The 19,803-nt window shown below is 34.5% G+C and overlaps 1 long non-coding RNA gene across 1 annotated transcript in view; it reads left to right on the top strand.

Moving 5' to 3' along the window:
- Positions 1-15,301: 15,301 nt before the first annotated feature.
- Positions 15,302-19,803, top strand: part of LOC137860717 (uncharacterized) — a 42,355-nt gene continuing 37,853 nt past the window's right edge. Inside the window, exons 1-2 of the long non-coding RNA XR_011099149.1 lie at positions 15,302-15,407; positions 15,695-15,768. This is a non-coding gene — a long non-coding RNA (uncharacterized lncRNA). The remainder of the gene's footprint in view (positions 15,408-15,694; positions 15,769-19,803) is intronic.

The following is a 19,803-nucleotide window of genomic DNA, read 5'->3' as shown; positions in this document are numbered from 1 at the left end:
TCTATCTAAGTATCTCTACATCACTTGAAGGTCATAAAAGAATTACATCTCATTAAAAGTTCAGAATAGGTCTAAGAACTGAAATTATCTTTTGATTCTGGAGGGCTGAAAAACTACACATATTGGCAGCTGTCCTGAGTATCTGTATCCTCAAGCTGCAAGATGTTCTGTTGATAGTAGGGCACAGTCTCAAGAGGGGATGATTCTTCATTCCCTTCAACTAGTAGGAATGGCTTTTTCTAAAGTTTGCTTGTTTTTTTTTTCTCTGATCTCCCCTGGTCAATTCTGTACCTTTATTACTGTTCATATTTTCTATCTATTTCCCCAGTTTTCTTCTAGTTGTAGCCTCAAGAAAGCTGAAACGCTCCTGAAGTGTGTCAAAGCAACATTTTAGTCTCCGTAGCACTGCTATTGGATTCTGAAGAAATGAGAGCCACAAAAGAAATGACCAAACCATATAAAACAAATGTACCACCAAATGATGTATGGAAAATAAGTAGGTTAGTGCGTATGGTAGTGGATATGGTTTAGTGGGGACTGTTAGCATTAGGTCAGAGGTTGGACTCGATGATCTTGAGGTCTCTTCCAACCTAGAAATTCTGTGAAATTCTATATTTGAGTATCTATGACTTCATCAGGATTTTAGTTGCATATAGCCTCATCATAAAGCTTTTCTCATAAAGGTAGGAAAACAACATACACAGCAAGAGAAGGAATTACAAGTGACCATCTGGATATATGGGAAATCTTCTGGTGTAGTGTAGATTTGAATTGTGAATTATTAAGAGACATTGAGTTTGTGATGCTCATCACCAAGGTGTTTTCCATCAGATCACTTTGAAATGCCAATAAATTGTTAGAGTAGCTTGGTTGAAATCATTAGCAGAATATATCTTCCAGTCTGTAATAGATGTGTAATTACACTACCAAAAACTTAGAGAAACTGTAGGAAAAAAATACGTTAATTTCTTCAAAGGTAGTTGTTTTTATTAATATGTGTATGTGTGTGTTTGTGTCTCTCTCTCTCTCTCTCTCTCTCTCTCTCTCTATATATATATATATAAGCACAAAACCACCAAAGTGATGCCTAAAAGGGTAATTTGCATTGTGATCAAGTATGAGAACTAAATGAACTTTTTGGATAAATGGGATTCCCATCACCAGTGTCCATCACCTCCTCAGGAAATGTGTTTTATCCTTAGAAAAAGATCTAAGACATGGGATAAATCAGTTCTTTGATGTACCTATCTCTCTTCATTGATTAACACAGAAGCTCACATAACACTTTTAGAGTGTTTTTTTTTTTTATCAGCAAAAGTTAACTGAGATGATTCTTGCAATGACTAATATTTTAATAGCCAAAAGCTGAGAAAAGGCATTCTTGACCAATATCTCATGAACAATAACAAGACCTAACACAGTGTTCAGACTGGTTAATGTCACTGTCTGGAGTCTACTGCGAGTAGAAAAACAAGTGTAGATTATGGATAGTCATAAAACTGCATGCTAACAGTCTTTGCTGTCTCCACTTATTCCAGACGATACCTCTGGTCTGGATGATTATATTGACTGTACATTTCAGAATTTGTTGTTATTTTCCTGTAGTATATGCATTTAAAGACTTACTGTGTGCACCAACCGTATTGACAAATAGTATATATGCATCACCCATGCCATGGCTTCTATGCCTAGAAAAATGCTCTTTAAGGATTATTTCAACTGCAGTTTGCTGCATCCTAGTTTCCATTTTTTCCATTCAATGGAAAATTATATCCCAGTTATATAGGAATTTAATAATTTTATAATATTGACAGTATTTATACTGAGTTGTCAAGCAGGAAGTGAAGAAACCAAACGTAAAGGATGGAGGGTTTAAATGATGGTAATCTTTATTGAAATAAGCTTTCCACCTGTTTGTATGGTTGAGAATAATTGTATGTCATATTGGTTGAATGATAAGACTGACATTAGAAATTAAACGCATACTATGATCTGTTTAGCGCTTCTTAACGACACTGGTCAATTGAGAGTTTTAAGACTCCAGATATAAAATGAAGAGAGCCCTTTTAAAATGAAATAGTTTTGGTTTCAGTAACAGAACCTTATACATGTAGTTCCTGTGATTTGTGAGAGACATTTCTTGAATTTGAAGAAATATTCATGTTGCAGGATATATTCTAGGCCTTTTTAAGACTCTTTTTAAGATCTAGTATATATAGTCCAGGACAGATACTGCGATGGTTTTGGTGGAAATCTAAGAAATTAGAAGCAAAAGGCAAAAGTACTTAATGTATCTTTCTCCATAAAGATGGAAAAAAAAAAAAAACTAGCTATGTTACAAGCAAATCAGTGCCCGTGTCATTCTTTTGGAAGGTTGAGACATGGCCATTTAAACATTGACTTCCTTAGCATGTCCCAGGGAATGAGTTGATTACTAAATAAATCTAACAATGACTTGGTATTGGACTGTTCTGCTCATCAAAGCTGTTAAGGAAAGTTATCAAAGTTAAGTGTAAATAAAATTTGCTGGTTTTTTTTTTTTTTGTTTTTGTTTTTTTTTTTTTCTGAAGCATTCATTTATCAAAATCAGTATTTTAAAGTTGACCAAGTTGCAATTTTTCCTTTTTGTAAAATGTAATTTTCAATGTGTTAAAGATCTAAAAGGTAGATATCTGTAGTAGGTGCTTTGTATTTTGCTTATGTGTAAATGTTTTTGTTTGTTTGTTTGTTTTTCTACATGGTGAACATGGAGGTATATGTTTTAACTTTACCGTCAATTATTTTCTTACCATTCCCTAAGGACAGAGTACTCATCTGATTAATGTCTGTAGCACTGAAGAACATAAATACATGTTTCCAGCTTTCAGACAGTGTTGATGTCTTCCATTCATATATGGAATATTAACCACTCTACTTCCCAGTATTTCTTCGACTATGGGGTGCATAGTCTGAATGAGGTATTCTACTTCTAATTAAAACAACATATCTTGGATAAAACGGAGGGTATTTCACTCCGAATTAAAAACTTGAAATCATAAATCAAATATTACAAATCAGCAATGTTTAAGTTAAATATTAACAAATGTGTAATATGTGTGATGTTTCTAATTAGTTGTAATACTAAGATAGGTTGAGAAGTGTTTAAAATTCTAGTATAATTTAATAGATTTAATGAACTTCTTCCAGTGGTTTATTGCTCATTCTGAGCTTCAGCATTCTCTTTATTATTAATATTTGCATTATCATACACTTTAGAGAACGCCCATATGTAGGCTTCATTGTGGTAGCTATGGTGGGTACAACTTGTGCAGCTGTGGGGAAGGTCTCAACACCAGTGGGGTTCTGCTTGCTTGACAAAGCTGCTCTGTGTGATTCTCCATGAAAGAATGAAACTAATCTGACAAGTCAGACAAATGACAAGGAGCGGAGCACACTGTCCTCTCCACTGTGCCACTGATGCTCAAGGAGAATAAATGACTTAGCCAAGACTGGAAAGAAAAAAGATGGCAAAGTTGATTACTGGCATGATTCTGGTGCAGTACATCAACTGCAAAAACAGCTGTTCTGTAAGGTCTGTGGCCTTCACCTTTAACTGGAAACTATTTACCTCTCTTTTGTTAACGCTGAAAGATAGGATTCTTGCCTTCCAAAGAAATTAGTGTAAGCTGAATGCAGAGCAATGGCTGGCAATGCCTTCTGTCTGGGCTGTCAGAGCATTTGCTGGAGAACTGACTTATCACCACCATGAAAAACATTGCTGATCAAAACACTGTACAACTGAAGTCCTGTTTCAGAGTTTCGTGTTTGGTAGATAAAGAGCTGACACTATGCCACTAGCTTGACTGGGCGAGGACTCATTAAAGTGATTATTGTCATGTAATGACTAGGGTCAATTATGTATGCGGGCACTGTGAGATGTCTAGCTGAAGCTTGGATATAGAAAAAAATATATGTAAGGAAGAGTTATTTAATGAAAAAGAAGAGTTCAAAATACACAGAGTAGCAAAAAGGGCATTTATGCAAAAGCAAATAAATTAAAAGTGTGTAGAGTTGAAAAAGATTTGAAGATGGATGAAAATAAATATTTAAATTGCTGAGAAAATGTTAAGGTACAGTAGCACCTATATCAACTGTAACAACACAGCTTATCTTTTAAGAGTTTAATTTGTATTTATTTGCATCTAGCTTTATGTCATTTTATAGTATAAAATATTGCATGTTGTTTTCTCAGCTGTTACCTGTAACAAAGCTGTAACTTCCCTGAAAAAAAAAAGAGAAATACATCTGTGTTTTCAATGGTATTACTAGATGATAAAGATGATAATAATATTACTTGCCAATGTGTGTTTTTCACTCCTCTCTGTTTTCTGAATGGTTTTTTCTCCTTTAATATTTTTGACAGGTGGGTTGAGCTCAGAATACCAAATTTGCATAATTCAAATTAGAAGGTCATGTAGAGAGGGATTCTCTTGTTTGAAATGCATACAGATTTGAGAGATGTTTTTGTATTTTTTAAGTCCTGATACCATTTCACTCTCTTAAAGGTGAATCCTGATTGAGCTCTTTGAACTGAAAAATAGTCCCATCAAGTTGGTATATGAACTATAGGATTTGAACAAGAAACAGTCACTTTTTTTTTTCCTTCTCCTGTCCTGTAAGGAAAACTTTTGAACATAATACAACACAACAGCATGTTATGCTCTATTCATGGGTGTAGGGATGGCAAATTAGCAGAGGGAGGAGAAAGCCAAAGCTTGGATCTGAAAGAAATAGGAAAAATGTTGTTACCAAGTCTTCCTGACTATTTAAATGTGTTATTATTATGGGGAAAAAGTCATAACCATTTCCTTCATTTTATTTAGCTCTTCCAACTGTTGTAAATAGTTAATATGGTGGAGTTCATGACAGGCTGAGTCCTCATCACAAACAGGCCAACTACAACAACAGCATCAGATACAGCCAGGGCATATACACTACATATTGAGCTCAGGTTCATTCTCTAGCTTGCTTATATTTCACATTATTTATCTGCTATATCTGTGTTGTATTAGCTGTTTCTTAGGGTCTTGACACCCCCCATAGCTGCTGCTGGATGGGAAAAGCAAACATAAAATGTGGATGGCTTTGAAGAGGAATTGCTACTGTTACTGCTACTCTTAAATCCACCAGGTGTTTACATTGGATGTATGAATGCTTTCTTTTGTGTTCAAAGTCAGATAGGGCTTTCTACAATTCAAATAACTTGAGATCATTACAAGTTACTTTAAATAAGTGTTTGAAACCACTGACTTTCAATTGGGGGTCCAATTCAATGTTCAACTTGTTCAGCTGTTTTAATAGGGCAGGTTTACTCTGTTACCCTGAGCAGAGGAATTAAGACTGAGTTGCATTGTACAGGGAATAGTAAAATATTGGTAAGTTCAGGCAAAAAAGGTTTTTAAGATATTGTCTCTCTTTAAAGTCTACTTTTTTTTTTCCTACAAGAGTACTTTTTCACTTTGGAGCTTTTGGAATATAAGCATCACTAATTTATAAATTAGCAGGAGTTAACAAAAAAAAGTAAGTGTAAATGATGGATTTTGATGTAACCCAGAGGGTAAAAAGTGAGTCTATTCAAATCAATGGCAGAAGTCTAATAATGTCCAATAGAAACAGTTTCATACAGAGTATTTCATTATCTGAACTAAGCATTAAACTAACATTGAATTAAGATTCCTCTCACTGAATTGAGTTGGAATTAATATGAGTGGCAACAGGAAAAAAAAATACTGTTGAGAAAAAAGATTGCTTCAATGGGAAATTAATAATCTCACACATTTTATTGGTTATGCTTACATAACAAATTATTGCCTATAGAAATAAGGATGGCCACCAAAGTTACTAGGCTGTTACTAGCCTGCTTTATTACTATAAGTTGTTTGACTCCAAAATATCCAAAGTTAATGGGGCTGCTAGCGTAAGTAGAGAGAGCACGATTTAGTCCTTTAGGCATACATATTTATGTATTGTTATTTTGTAAAGCACTAGTTCAAGACGTGATTATTCTATTAAGCCCTTGCATTCATTCAAATTTTTCACATGCTGCTTCTATTTACAAAATCTTATTCAGGCCTTGTAAGACCTAATGAATTTTTAATTGTGAGCCAATGGTGTGGGTTTTCATGAACACTCAGAAGTCATCCATCATTAAATAAGTTTTACAAAATGTCATCTTTTCACTTGGCTTCCTAAAAATATAAGAAATAAGTTACTCAGCTTTTGAATGCCCTCTTTATTTTGAAAGTTTTGAGAGTGAACGATCATTTACATACAGTAAGAGCTTAACTGCATTGTTGTTTTTTTCTTACTCTGGGGAAAACCCTAGTACTTCTGAATCTTACTATTTGGAGATAATTTGTTTTGATATTATTTATTTGGAAAATATACATACATGTTCTGTGAATAAGTGGACTTGTTTTTTTGCATTGCCTGATTTATGGTGATAATTCAATCACGAGTGCATATATATATATGTATTATGTTTTGTTGTTGTTTGTTTGTTTTGTTTTGGGGGATGGGAATTGTTTGGTTGGTTTGTTTTTTGTCTTTGAAATAACTTTGTGTGAAGAAATATTTTTGTGAATTGTGAGTTGTTATAGAAATTACACTGTTTAATTCTATAGCTTTCTCTATTTATGCCCTTTTCAATTAGGGTAAAATTGTATTGCATTTTATACCCTAGATACTAGGCAATCAGTGTAAATATCAGAAGATCCTTCTTCTTTTTTGAAACTATAATTGAACTAGGCAAATTTAATGGTTGGAATTAGAAAGTCATTTATCATAACAGAGAAATTACTTTTGAAATTTTGGCAAAATATAATGACAATCTCTTGGGTAGTTAAGTAAATCTAGAGGGTAGTTCTGAATAGTTCAGTAAATCTAGCATTTTTGAGGGATCTAAGTATTTTTCTGATAGATAAATAAAATCAACAAGTTATCTCCATACATAGTGTGAGGATCCCTAGAGTAATCAAGAAATTATTGTTGATTACAATCTGAAGAATTGTATATTAAAAGCAGTTAAGAACAGCAAAAAGTATTAAAAAAAAAATAATTTTAAATGTTGTCTATTCTACAAAAATTCATAGTCATGTCATTCTAAACATGCGTTAGCAATTTGCGTTAACGGGTATAATTTTTCCAGTGCAGCTCCTTATCCCCAGAATCTTTAGTTGTAGTTTATATTTGGGCTTCATGTGTAGCTACTCATAAGTGCCAATATAACATTACAGGGAAAAAAACAAACAAACAAAAAACTGGGTAAGTTAAATAAAAGAAATAAAAGAAAAAATAAAAAGAAAAAAAATAAAGTTAAATAAAAGAAAAAAAATAAATGTTTTTGTTCACAATCCATGATGTAGTGAAAAGTGATACTATTACTGTGTAAGACAGAAGGGAGCTTTCGATTTCAGTGGAAAATTATAGCCTGTCTGTAGATGTAGTTGTAGTATGTGTATATGTAGCGAATCACAGAATTTCTAGGTTGGAAGAGATCTCAAGATCATCGAGTCCAACCTCTGACCTAACACTAACAGTCCTCACTAAACTATATTCCTAAACTCCACATCTAAATGTCTTTTAAAGACTTCCAGGGATGGTGACTCCACCACTTCCCTGGGCAGCCCATTCCAGTGTCTAACAACCCTTTCAGTAAAGAAGTTCTTCCTAACATCCAACCTAAAACTCCCCTGGCGCAACTTAAGCCCATTCCCCCTCATCCTGTCACCAGGCACGTGGGAGAACAGACCAACCCCCACCTCACTACAGCCTCCTTTAAGGTATCTGTAGAGAGCGATAAGGTCGCCCCTGAGCCTCCTTTTCTCCAGGCTGAACAAGCCCAGCTCCCTCAGCTGCTCCTCATAGGACTTGTTCTCTAGGCCCCTCACCAGCTTCGTCACCCTTCTCTGGACTCGCTCGAGCACCTTGATGTCCTTTTTGTAGCGAGGGGCCCAAAACTGACCATAGTACTCGAGGTGCAGCCTCACCAGAGCCGAGTACAGGGGGACGATCTAGCCCTGCTGGTCACACTACTTCTTATGCAAGCCAGGATGCTGTTGGCCTTCTTGGCCACCTGAGCACACTGCTGGCTCATATTCAGCCGACTATCAACCATCACTCCCAGGTCCTTCTCTGCCTGGCAGCTCTCCAACCACTCATCTCCCAGCCTGTAGCTCTGCTTGGGGTTATTGCACCCCAGGTGCACCTGGCACTTGGCCTTATTGAACTTCATATGTAGTATATGTATAGTATATGTGTAGTTTTTTTAACACATCTCAGAATCTGTGCTCAAATGTCTGTTGCATTCCTTAAGCCCTTTTTGAACGGGCAAGTTTGAGAAGATGAGTTAACTACGTTCATCAGCTTTTTCAAATATAAGTGTAAGCCTTCTTGGTGTTGACAGAACTCAAAACTTAGTAATTTTGTTTGTTCAAGATTACCAGAAACTTCCATAACTAAAGAAGCATTAGAATTAGTATCACTGTTGGGTTTTTGTTTGTTTTGTTTAAAACAAAAACAAACAAACAAACAAAAAAACCACTACTTGATATTTTAGAGTAAATTGGTATATACGAAGCATTATCTGATGAAGCCTATAATTCACATATTTTCAGAACAATTAAGTAAGGATAAAGGAACAAACTCCATTATTTCAGCTGCATTTTCTGCGTTATGGTATTGTTTCTAATCCATTGGTATGACAGTACAGTAGCCTCTTTACAAGCTAAAGTTGACAACCTAATGCTCGTAATATTGACTAACATCGCATAGTTCAAGGTACCTATAAAACATGTTAGCAGTTTTGATTTCTTTGATTTTTAAAAACGTGTGAAATAATTCATTGATATTTTGGGTAGTGAAGGTTAAGTTCTATGAGAATATGTTGTGGTACATAAACATTTGGGCAAATACTTTTTATAGCCCATAGGCCCCTTTCTGATATGTCTGATGCCTGACTACAACAAGCAGGTACAATCCCATTGCAATATAGTAGGGATATGCTGGAGAAAACAATAAGGTAGTTCAGCAAATAAATTGGACTGGACTGTACCCTAGCAAATGTACAGTGGGAATAATACAGTACTACATTGAGAAGACCCTCTATTATGCTCTCTAACATTTAAAGCCAGTTTTAGAAGGTATAAAGATGTAGCTAGCATTCAGTTAAGGTTTAAATCTCCTGTCCTTTGAAATGTCTTTTCAGCATTTTTGACCAGCTGAAGCTTTTTTGATATGTTTGTTTATTTTTACTAAAGACTGTAAATGGATAATATTTTTCAAATGTCTAAAGTGTAGGCAAATAAAAAGGTTGTCTTTTCTGAAAACTTTCTTCCACTTTTTCTTTTAGATAGCCTTTAAGAAAGGGCAGGGTTATGCAAATTCAAGCCAGAAATACCAAAGAAAAATAGGAATATTATTCTAGAAAATAAAAAGAGAAATACACTGTATTCCACACTTTTTTACTTAATGAGGAGATCATTTGTGTGGAATGGAAAAATCTTTTATTAGGAAAAACTAGTTTTTAATATGGTAGGTAGAAATTTATTAAATTGGCTGACACTGTTAAATGAAGGGAACAATAGATAAAAATATAAATGACATCTCTTTGCTCTAGGAAGGTTTTACTACTACATTACTAAAAAAACTCAATGTTTAAATTGTAACTATTAAAATATTTATATAAATGATTTGGGTGAAGGTTGGGAAATGAAAAAAAAAAATGCATAATGACTTCCTCTAGTAAGTATCTCAAGTAATGTTATGCAAATATGGTTTCCTGTAGATGACTACAGAATAATGAATCATGTGCTAAAATTGGTTAGGACAACTGTATTTTCTCAGAAATCTGACTTTAAACCTTGGCCCTTCAGAATGGCAAAAAAAAAAGGCCTATTGAGCCAAACTCACCAGCAGGTAAATGTTCTGGTGTAAGAGAATCTGTCAGGGTTTGAATCCTGCCGACACTTATCCATGTAAGTGATTCTAATAGATAATATGACTAGTTCTGTAATTTAACAACATGGATAAACGTCCATCTGTGGAAAGGTCATGAAAATAATTGCAGTATAAGTAAAATGTGATAAACAAGAAGTATAGCACAAGTAAACTCCAGTAGGATCCAGTCTTAAATGTAAAAAAGGCAAAACCATTTTGTTGCAGAAAAGCATGTCTTATAGGTTCTGATACCGAGAGAAATTAAGCTATAGTGGACCCGTGGAAATTCAGCAATGCAAACTAGAAAATACCAAGTGGCATTCTTGTTTTCAGAACTCCTGGTAATTGATGTTAATGTTACATTCCTGCATGCACAGTAATAGTTACCTTCAAAAGGAGTCTCTAAAAATTCAAATTTTAGCATTTCTGTCTTTTCCAATAACACTTACTTGTTATGTTTCTACAATAAATAGTATTTGTGACAGAATTTGAATATTTCAATGCACTAATGTACAATAATGTCCCAATGAAGGTAATGGTTTGATGTCTCCATGTAATTAAACTTCAATTTAATTTTTCAAAGCTATAAAATACTAAAAGTGTCAACATATTTGTAAGCTACAACAGTTAAAAAAATAACTTATTGCTGAAGAGCATTTGTGTATTAAGTTCTTCAAATCAATGGAATTTGAAGAACTTGGAATGATTAATTTTCTTGCATTTTAAATTACCCATATAATTTGTTATTTTTCGTATATTGTGGATTCAGCATTTATTTTTTATAACAGCAGTCTTGATAAATTTCTTAAACTAAATTGTGATTTTTTTTTTGCTTGATAATCTGTACCATCTAGCAAAAATCTGTAAAATGTCAGTACCTTTCTCTTTTGTTAGTGTTAAATATTTGTGTAATTTACTCTGACTTGGATTACAGTATGTTAGTAAACACCCACTTCTTTCAACAGTTCTGCAGCTTTTAAGATTGCACTCCTGACATGTAGGTCCTCTTGAGTTTCGGTTTGTGATATGTAGGGGCACTCTTTGGGGATAGAGTTCCAGCTATACCTTTTTCTTTGCTGTTGCAAATTCAGTATGAATTTTCATTTCATTGCAAAGAGCAGACAAACTCCAAGGTAACTCATAAAATTATGGACAAGGGAAGAAAAAACAAAGTAGTCCAGAGGTCATGTGACTTGTGTGTAACAGTCAAGTCAAAAGTACAAAAGAAAAATACAGTTTTACAGATACCACTAGATTTTCTCCAGCTGGGTAAGATGTTAAAGTTCCTTGTAGCCAATTCTATTGTTTCTGCTTAACACTGTATATCAGTAGAGATAAACTATGCTTTTCCTTCCTTACAGAAGTGATTACACTTCCATAAGCTATTCCCTTAAAATTAAAGTTTAAAGTGTGATATACTTTTCCAATAAAAAGACAATCCATTATGGATGCTTAATATTATATTTATTTTTGTCTGTATTGTATTAAAACAGAATAAACATCTGAAATTTTTCAGCAATAACTTAAAACATAAAAAGATTTATTTATCACAGCAACCACTGGAGAGCTACAAGGACTTTCACGAATCTGCTTAGTTTTCTGAGGCAAATTTAACTTCTTGTTTCCCTAAACGTGTTTTGTGTACTAGGTGCATGCTATGTGCATGAAGTCCGGAAGTGGAGAAGAGCTATTTTTCTTATGGTTAATTTTAGAGCCCTGGGAGGGAGGGATTTTTGTTGTTTATTCATTTTCCAAATGTCTGAAAAACTTTATGTAGTTAGTCTGGGTACAAGACTGGTAATCATGGGACTGAAAATGAGTTTTTGTTATATAGTCGTAGTATTGTCATGATACAGGACTGGCCATTGTTTTCATTATTATAGTGTAGGAAAGGATCAACCTCAGTAGTGAACCAATGAGCAGAATAATTCAAGAAAGAATTGACATTGCTTGAGGCCAACTTGCTGAAATATTCTTCAACAGAACTGCAAGAACATGAGAGAATTTTGGAGAATGAATAAAGGTCATTTGGTCCATTAAGACATATTCTTTTTAACAGTCTGTTTCCCCAAGGATGATATATAATTGTTTCTTGAATGACACTGGCACTTTTTGCCTCAACAGTTTTGCCCGCAGGCTATTCTAGGCATTTATTATTCTCTACATGAAAAGGTGATTTCTGATATATGTGCTGAATTTATTTTTTAATTTTCAATTTTGTTCTCTTGTTCTATAATCTGTGTTGGAATGGAAATAATAATTTGAGTTGATACTATCTGTAGCAGTTAAGACTTCATAAGCTTCAAAAAAAAGACAGTTCTAGCCTGTCCTTAAAATTAGATGCCCAGATGTATAATGTAAGTAACCATGACTGCATATCAAATGGAGGCAGGGGTCTCCCTGAGAAGATTTCACAACACAATCATTTTTACTACCTTAAATGTGTTTTGCTGATGTTGCTAATGTTCTGTCCCCCATTGACCAAAAACCTGTTCAATATAGAACATCTGATGACATTTGATGTCTTTTTTATCATCAGCTGAATGGAAAACAAAAGCAAAAGATGTACTTCAAACTTTTTGCAACAGACAGAAAACTGAGAGGCAATAGCTAGGGACATATCAGTAAAAGGAAAAAAGTTCACTAACTCTTCCTTTGTACTTTTTTTTTTTTCACTTAACTCATTGGTCCAACTTCAGCTCTGTGTGATTTTAAAAAAATAAATAATTAAAAAACTAAATCTGCCTACACTGCCTAACCTTTATCAGCATCAGGTCAGGGCATTGTCCATTGCCCTTAAAGGAGGAGTGCCTAACCTTCGTGACTCTTTGCAGCTTTTACCCAGGACTGGCCAGACAGCCTTTAGGCAAGTCTGTCACAAGCCTGTTTGTTCCTCTTCTGTCTTTATCAGGCTCTAGGAAACTAGTGAAGTCAGGGTTTGGGTCTGTGTACCAGCACCTACTGTTGAAGCAGCAGCATAGTCACCATAGCCACATTTTCTTTTCACCTTGGGTCAGAGGAATCAAAGGTTCTTCTCTCACTGTTCCCCTTCCAGACAGCCTGTCCTAGTTCCATCCATATCTGTTCTGTAACCACAAAGCCTTACATGGACTGAGGTAGCCCAAGCCTCCCATCCCAGGGCAAAGTAGAAAACCAAAAACAAACAGACAAACAAAAAATACCATAACTTTCTTCACAATGCTGAGAAGCCTCTTGAAACTTCACTTTACACCGAAATCTTCATAATTAAAATATGTAGGACACATCATCTTGGGTGGATGACCTTCAGCAGACCTTGCTAGCGCTCTTCCTCCACTAGCCAGGATTTCAGATTACTTGACAGTATTGACAGTTCCACAAACATGAGTTTAATACATTATGAGCTGTATGTGGTTTAAGAACAAAAAAGTTGACCATTTCAGTTAAGCACTTAGGTATTACTGTATACAGGTATGTGCACGTTTATGGAAATGCTAAAGGGCCTCCTGAATTTGCTTCTATAGATTCATACCTTCCATGGAACATTTATAAATCAATTTATATTACACATGGACACAGGTGTGTAAAGGAGCAAACAGGTGTCAAAATAGCAATAAATGTCATAATTATGTATAGAATAATAAAATACCAGGTTTTAGGGAAGACTTTGACATTTTGAGAAGTTATTCTTCAGAACAGAAGGAATATTATAACTCCTCACCTTGTGCTAGAAGAACAGCAGTTGAATCCAGCTCTCCAATTAAATTGGTAAATAAATAAATAAAAATTACCACCAACTTCCAGTCATGAAGGAGCTTTCCTTCCTAAGAATGTTTGTATTAACCAGCTCTCCAATATGCTTTTGAGACAGAATTTCAAGCTACCTCTGAATAAAAAAGTGGTTTCATAAGTAGTCCCAACTGTGGACTCTGTTGAACAACAAAAATTGCATCATGATAATTGTTCCAAATCAGTGTTACGTGAGGAAAGAACATGAAGGTAGATTTTCTTCTGCCTGAAGTACCTAAATCATCGATTTAACCTGGAACCCTCCCCAGTATCACAAAGTATCCTCATAATACACCTGGCACAAAATACTTAACAGTTCAAGGTTTGCATACCAGTACCTATTTCTGATTGTGCAAATGTGGTCTTGGTTCATTTCCCAGAACTGGATATGAACCCAGGCCATAGTAGATAAAAAAATATGCATAGTCTTGCATGCTACATGATAAGTATTTACTACTATCAACTCCTGTGTAAAGAGAGTGAATTGTGGGTGGCCTTATGCATGTTGAAGTCTTAGGTAAAATAAAATAATAAAATAAAATAAAATACTGGCCATTTGAGCTGAAAGAGAGGAAAACATTATACCGGTTGAGCTGAATACACTCAGTTAAGTCTCTTGTTTACTGAAGATTCTTTAGATTCTTCATTGCAATTCTAATGGTCTGGATTTCCCTGTTACAGTTTATAGCAAGGAACTTTTTGTAATCACTTCTGACAATGCTCTGGTAGAAAGGGTCAATTTTCAGCCACCACCTTTTGGGAGCCCTCCAAATTTGTCTTCATGGATTCGGGTCTTGTCAGGGATGACAATTTTCAGTGCACTGGTGAAGATAGATCATTGTTGGTCAGAACTGGTCTTTATAATACGCTAGTTAAAATGGCATCAACTCTTTAGTTTGTGCTGGTATCATAGTAAGCCTGATGATAAAACATTTTCTACTGTGAATATTCTTTTTTTTTTTTTTTTTTTTTTTCCCCAATTGGAACATAATGTGAAATAAAAACTAAATTCTTGAGTTATTTCCTAGTGTTCTCCTATCAACTAGTAAAACTGTGAAACTGACTTTATAGAAATTTCATTAGTTTTATAGAAAACTAATTTATTTTATAATTTGTTTTATAGAAATTTCATGGGAATAAGAAAGGAAATAAATATTTTTAATATGGAATGGATAAAACTGTGAGGGGAACTACAGCAGAGATATAATATACAGTATGACTTCTAACCTTCCAATTTTTAAAAAAAGAATTCAACTTAGCAAAGACTTAAAAAGAATCCATGTAGTTGATTTTGTCACAGCTCTAAATTAATGTCTTAGCATGAGAGACCAGGTTTTAGCTCACATCTGTGTTTCAAAGGATCTGTATATCTCACCTAAGAGCAACTGCATTTGAGTAAATTAGTGTTTTACAAACATCCAGAGGCCTGATTTTACATGAATATAAATTCTGTTTAACTATATTAACAAGACTTGCTTTCATAGGTGTAAAATGAAGTCAGCTGTGCTAATCAGACCATAAATTACTCCCCTGTGAAGGTTAAAATGTAGCTGAAAGCAAAGAAATTGATATGGTTTAGCCAGAAACTGAATCTGGCATGTGTTGCAATCTGAAATGATGTGCTTACCCTGCTTGGTCTTACAGAAGACTATTTTTTTTTAGAGGTCCTTAATTCACTTAAATGAAATTCTTTTTTTTTTTTTTTTTTTTTTTTTTAATTTAAGAGTTTAATATTAAATCTTTTGAGTTAAAATGAGTTAAGCTTTAGAAAACTAGAGCTGTTGTCTCAAAATAAGGTTCTTTAAATTTATTCAGGAGTGTAAACTGTGATTTTAATTTTTAATCACTGTTTTGTTCCATGAAATACATGTATGCCCAGTACTTCACGAGTATTTGTAACAAGTTATGTAACTTTACGTTATTATTTAATTTTGTATTCCTTTACTTTCAGGTAAATTGGAACTATTGCAGATTTCAGTTTGCCTAAAATAATTTTCTCTGCTGGATGGAACAGATTATTACAAGGTAATTTAAAACATATATAGAAAATGAGGAAAAGTTGTTTACAGCAAATGTATTTGTTAACCCTGTGATAATTGCCCACAGTGTTTTGAAGATACAAACATAAATATGCCATATGAATTTATGCATGAATTTCATCTAAGAATATCTCAGACTTGTCCTAATAGCTAGCAATACATTTTCTAAAGAAAATTGTTATCTGGGAGTAAATTGCATGTTGGCTTCATATTTCTTTCTGCAGTCAGTAGTATATCTCTAGCTGCTCTTTCTTCTTTCTGCTTTTTCCTTTCTGAGCAAACACATTTAACAGCTGTGGAAACAAACAGGGCATACTTGGCAAAAGTAGGGACCAGATGCCAAACTCTGAAATGCTTGTTCTAGCAGCAGCATGTGGGTCTGTTGCTAACTCCTTGGTGTCACCTCTGCTGGCTCCTTTTCCAGTTTTGCTACTGGCAAGCAACAGAGGTGCATCTGGAGATGTTGTTAGGGTCATGCAGCTGTGGGGCTGTCTTGGCTCCTGTGCCCATATTTCTCTTTTAATTTAAATGTGATTTTTGCGTGCAATAACATTAATAAGTTGAACATAACTAACACAGTTTTCATGGATGGAGGGTGGGAATTGTTCAACTATTATTCAAATAAGTTTTTGTTTTGTTTTGTTTAAGTAAGTAGGTGTTGTCTGTGATTAATTACTGCCTCCAATTTGGGGGAGATTTGGTCCCTATTCAATAGGGTGCTAAAATGCCAGTAGACACTATCTGGCACTAGTAGACCTATCTGGCACTGCCAACATGCTCTGAGAATCAGAAGCACTTAGGTTAAATTGCTTCTGGCCATGAGATAGGATTGCATCAGCATATGGGGGAGGAAGAAAATGGGTGGGTTACATGAGTTCTGCTGTGACCAGGTTTGCCATTGTTTTTGCTTGAAATCACCCTAAGTCACCCTAAACAGAAATGGAAAGCAACTAAGTCCAAATGCTGTTAATAGCCTGTAAACTAAATCTGGTGTCCCAGGGAGAAAGAGAAAAGAGGAAGGTGAATGGAGGAGAAAAGGTTATACAAGCTGAATCATGCTGGGGATCATAGCCTTGGCAAAGGCAGGAGTCTAAATTCAGATCATGCTGCTCTATATTTATAATCACATATAAATGGAAATTCAGACCTTTATGGCTTCAGTATCTTGCTGTCATTTACTACTGCTATGTGAATAATACTATACCTGATTTGGATTTTAATAATCCTTCTCTGTCCAGTGCTTATTTTCTGATTGCAATTTTATTCTTGTTCCAGAAGTTTCTTTCTGTATTTCTTTAGGTTCAAAGTTCATTGAGTATTACTCTTTCATTTGTAGGGCAGCTTTTTATAGTTAGTCCATGCTGTTCAATAGGCCACACAGCAACTTCCATGCTGTGTGATTGCGCATGCCACCAACCCTAAGTGGCAGTCCAGACTTCACCAAAACTTCAAGCTATTGAAGCTATTGCATAAACAGAACATTGAGTAGGGGCAGTAGAGTAAGGATCTACCTCTATACTGGAAAGGGGTATAAGCTGAGTTGCATATGCTACTTAATGGTGAAGCCTGAAAGCATGCCTTCCCTTGTGGTTTAGGATAAAGTCCTGAACAAACCATGGGTAAGAGAGTGAATATACAGCGTATGTGCTTCATGTGGGTGAGAAGTTGAATGTATTTGCTGGGATTTAAGAGGACAGTGAAAGGAGTCAGCAGAAGAGAACCGTGTAGTGCTGGGTTAGGGTAGGTTGAGTACGCAATGGTCATGTGGCAATGTAGAGGCTGTCATTAGAGAGGAAGTTAAATTAAGACCACCAGCCTTCCCTTACAGTTCACACAGCAAGCAATCACCAGAAATTGTTGTAATAGGTGATCCGTACCTGTCAGAAAGGTTTGTCAGCAGCCAAAAGTTTTTCCATATTTGTTTCCACTATGCCAAATTTTCAGAACATTGTAATGTTCTTTTCGTTGTTGTTAGTGGAAATGTGATTTTTTTTTTTTTTTTCCAGATGCAATTGTTTGAAATGTCAATTTTATTAAAAAACTAGTACTCCTTAAAATCAAAAATGAAAAAACAGTTGCCTCACAGTTAACTTTGATGTATGTTAATATTATAATAGAATTCTAGTAATTCTTGTAGAGCAGGCAGAGTTAACATTGTTCTTTTCAGTAGATATTTGTAGTCATTTCAATGAATTATTATGCCTAACGTTTTTTTTCTTATGGCCAGATAGTATAATACAATTTTACTTAAGCAGCACAGTTTTGTAATGCATTATTGAATGTTTTAGCCCATTCTGCATATTTTCCCTATAAAAGGAAGGCACATGATTCTCATATATTGTTTATGACATGCATCAGCAAGCTACTAAAAAGCAAAGAAGTGAGATGCTGTAGGACTTAATATGTCCATTTGCTGTCATTATAGTACTATTAAAGTAAGTGTTGATTTACAGTGCATATGGAACCAAGTTACATCTATAACTTTTTCCCTGCACTGGAGTAATGAATACAGGGACTGAGTCATCTGAGACATACCAGCTTATTCAGGACTGAGTGACTGAAAACAAACAAGCAAAAACAAATGACAACAAAAGCCCCCATGCTACTGTTTTTCTGAACTCTGAAACTGTGATGGATAATCAACGCATTATTCAAAATATATTTATTTGTAACTTTTCCTTAATATTATTTCAGTTACAAAGCCTTATACTTTTCTAAGGCTTCATTACAGAAAAGAGCGTGACCTATATTTAAATGAGAAAATCCCCTGCCTAAAATAATAGAAAATGTAGCTGGTAGGCATCTCAAGAGATTCTGTCATCCATTCTCCCCTACAAACACACTGTCAGCTTCACCCAGATAATTTAGATATCAGAATCCTGGGGAAACTTTGTCATTCATTTATTTTCCTCACCAACTTGCCCCATTCAAAAGAAATGTCTTGATTTTATATGTAATACATATACAAATATATATAAAATCAGACTTGCGTGTGTGTGTGAAAGTTGGAAGATCTCTTTCATGTGTTTTTAGAGAAATTATTTATCAAGTTCAGTTCTGTTTAGGTATGGGGACTGATCGACAAAGGGAACACTCTTGAAAAAACAAACAAACAAACAAAAAAACAGACACAGATAGTATCCACCCTGAAAATTTTATAATGAAAACAGACAGGGCATATATAATGTAGGGGAAAAGGATGTACTGCATACATAGTACAGTACACTACGTATAGCTTAGAAATTCAGTGAGCAGAAAATAGAAAAGCGAGGAAAATGGAAATTAAACAGGTGAAATGATAATAAGAAATGGACAAAAAGGAAAGTAGGCAGGGTAAGATGCTGCGTAGGCAGTAGAATTTTAAACAAGATTGAAGCCAGTCAGGGAAGGACTGAATCAAATCAGAACTGCTGAAAAAAATGTAGACACTCTTTGAAAATTAATTAGTGGGCATGGTGCTATATAACATGCTGTATAACTTCTAAATTATAGAGAACACTCTTCAAAGTAATGCTATTTTCACAGGACTTCTAAGTATGTTCTGATTGCCCATATTAGGAATATTTCTGTTGTGATGATACACTTTGATTTCAGATAAATATATTTTAAGAAAAAATATAGAAGGAAGGAAATACTTTTTCAGGAAAAAAAAATAAGTATTGTATTACTAGAAAATAGATAGTTCTTACTCAAGTTGCGGAGCTGTTCAGAATGAAGCAACTATGTATATGATGTGAGTTAATTAACATTGTTCAAGTTGCCATAACTTCAACACAGATTTATGTGAAAGTAAATAGAAAATAGTTCAGTCATCACTGAAAGACATACATCAATGATAAGCCAGTACACAGTTAGGTAATTTGTATATCTTGGTTTTGTTTGTATGATCTGGCACATTCTTTTTTTTTTAAAAAAAATAATAAAATATTATTCATCTCAGTGAATAATATTGCTTGGTTTCATAAATAATATATTCTTTATGAAATTAATTTTGTTTTCTTCATAAGACTCGGAATAAAGA

Source organism: Anas acuta, chromosome 1 (assembly GCF_963932015.1).
Source record: "Anas acuta chromosome 1, bAnaAcu1.1, whole genome shotgun sequence".
NCBI lineage: Eukaryota > Metazoa > Chordata > Aves > Anseriformes > Anatidae > Anas > Anas acuta.
Note: the sequence above shows the minus strand (reverse complement) of the source record. Positions and strands in the feature narration are given on the sequence as shown.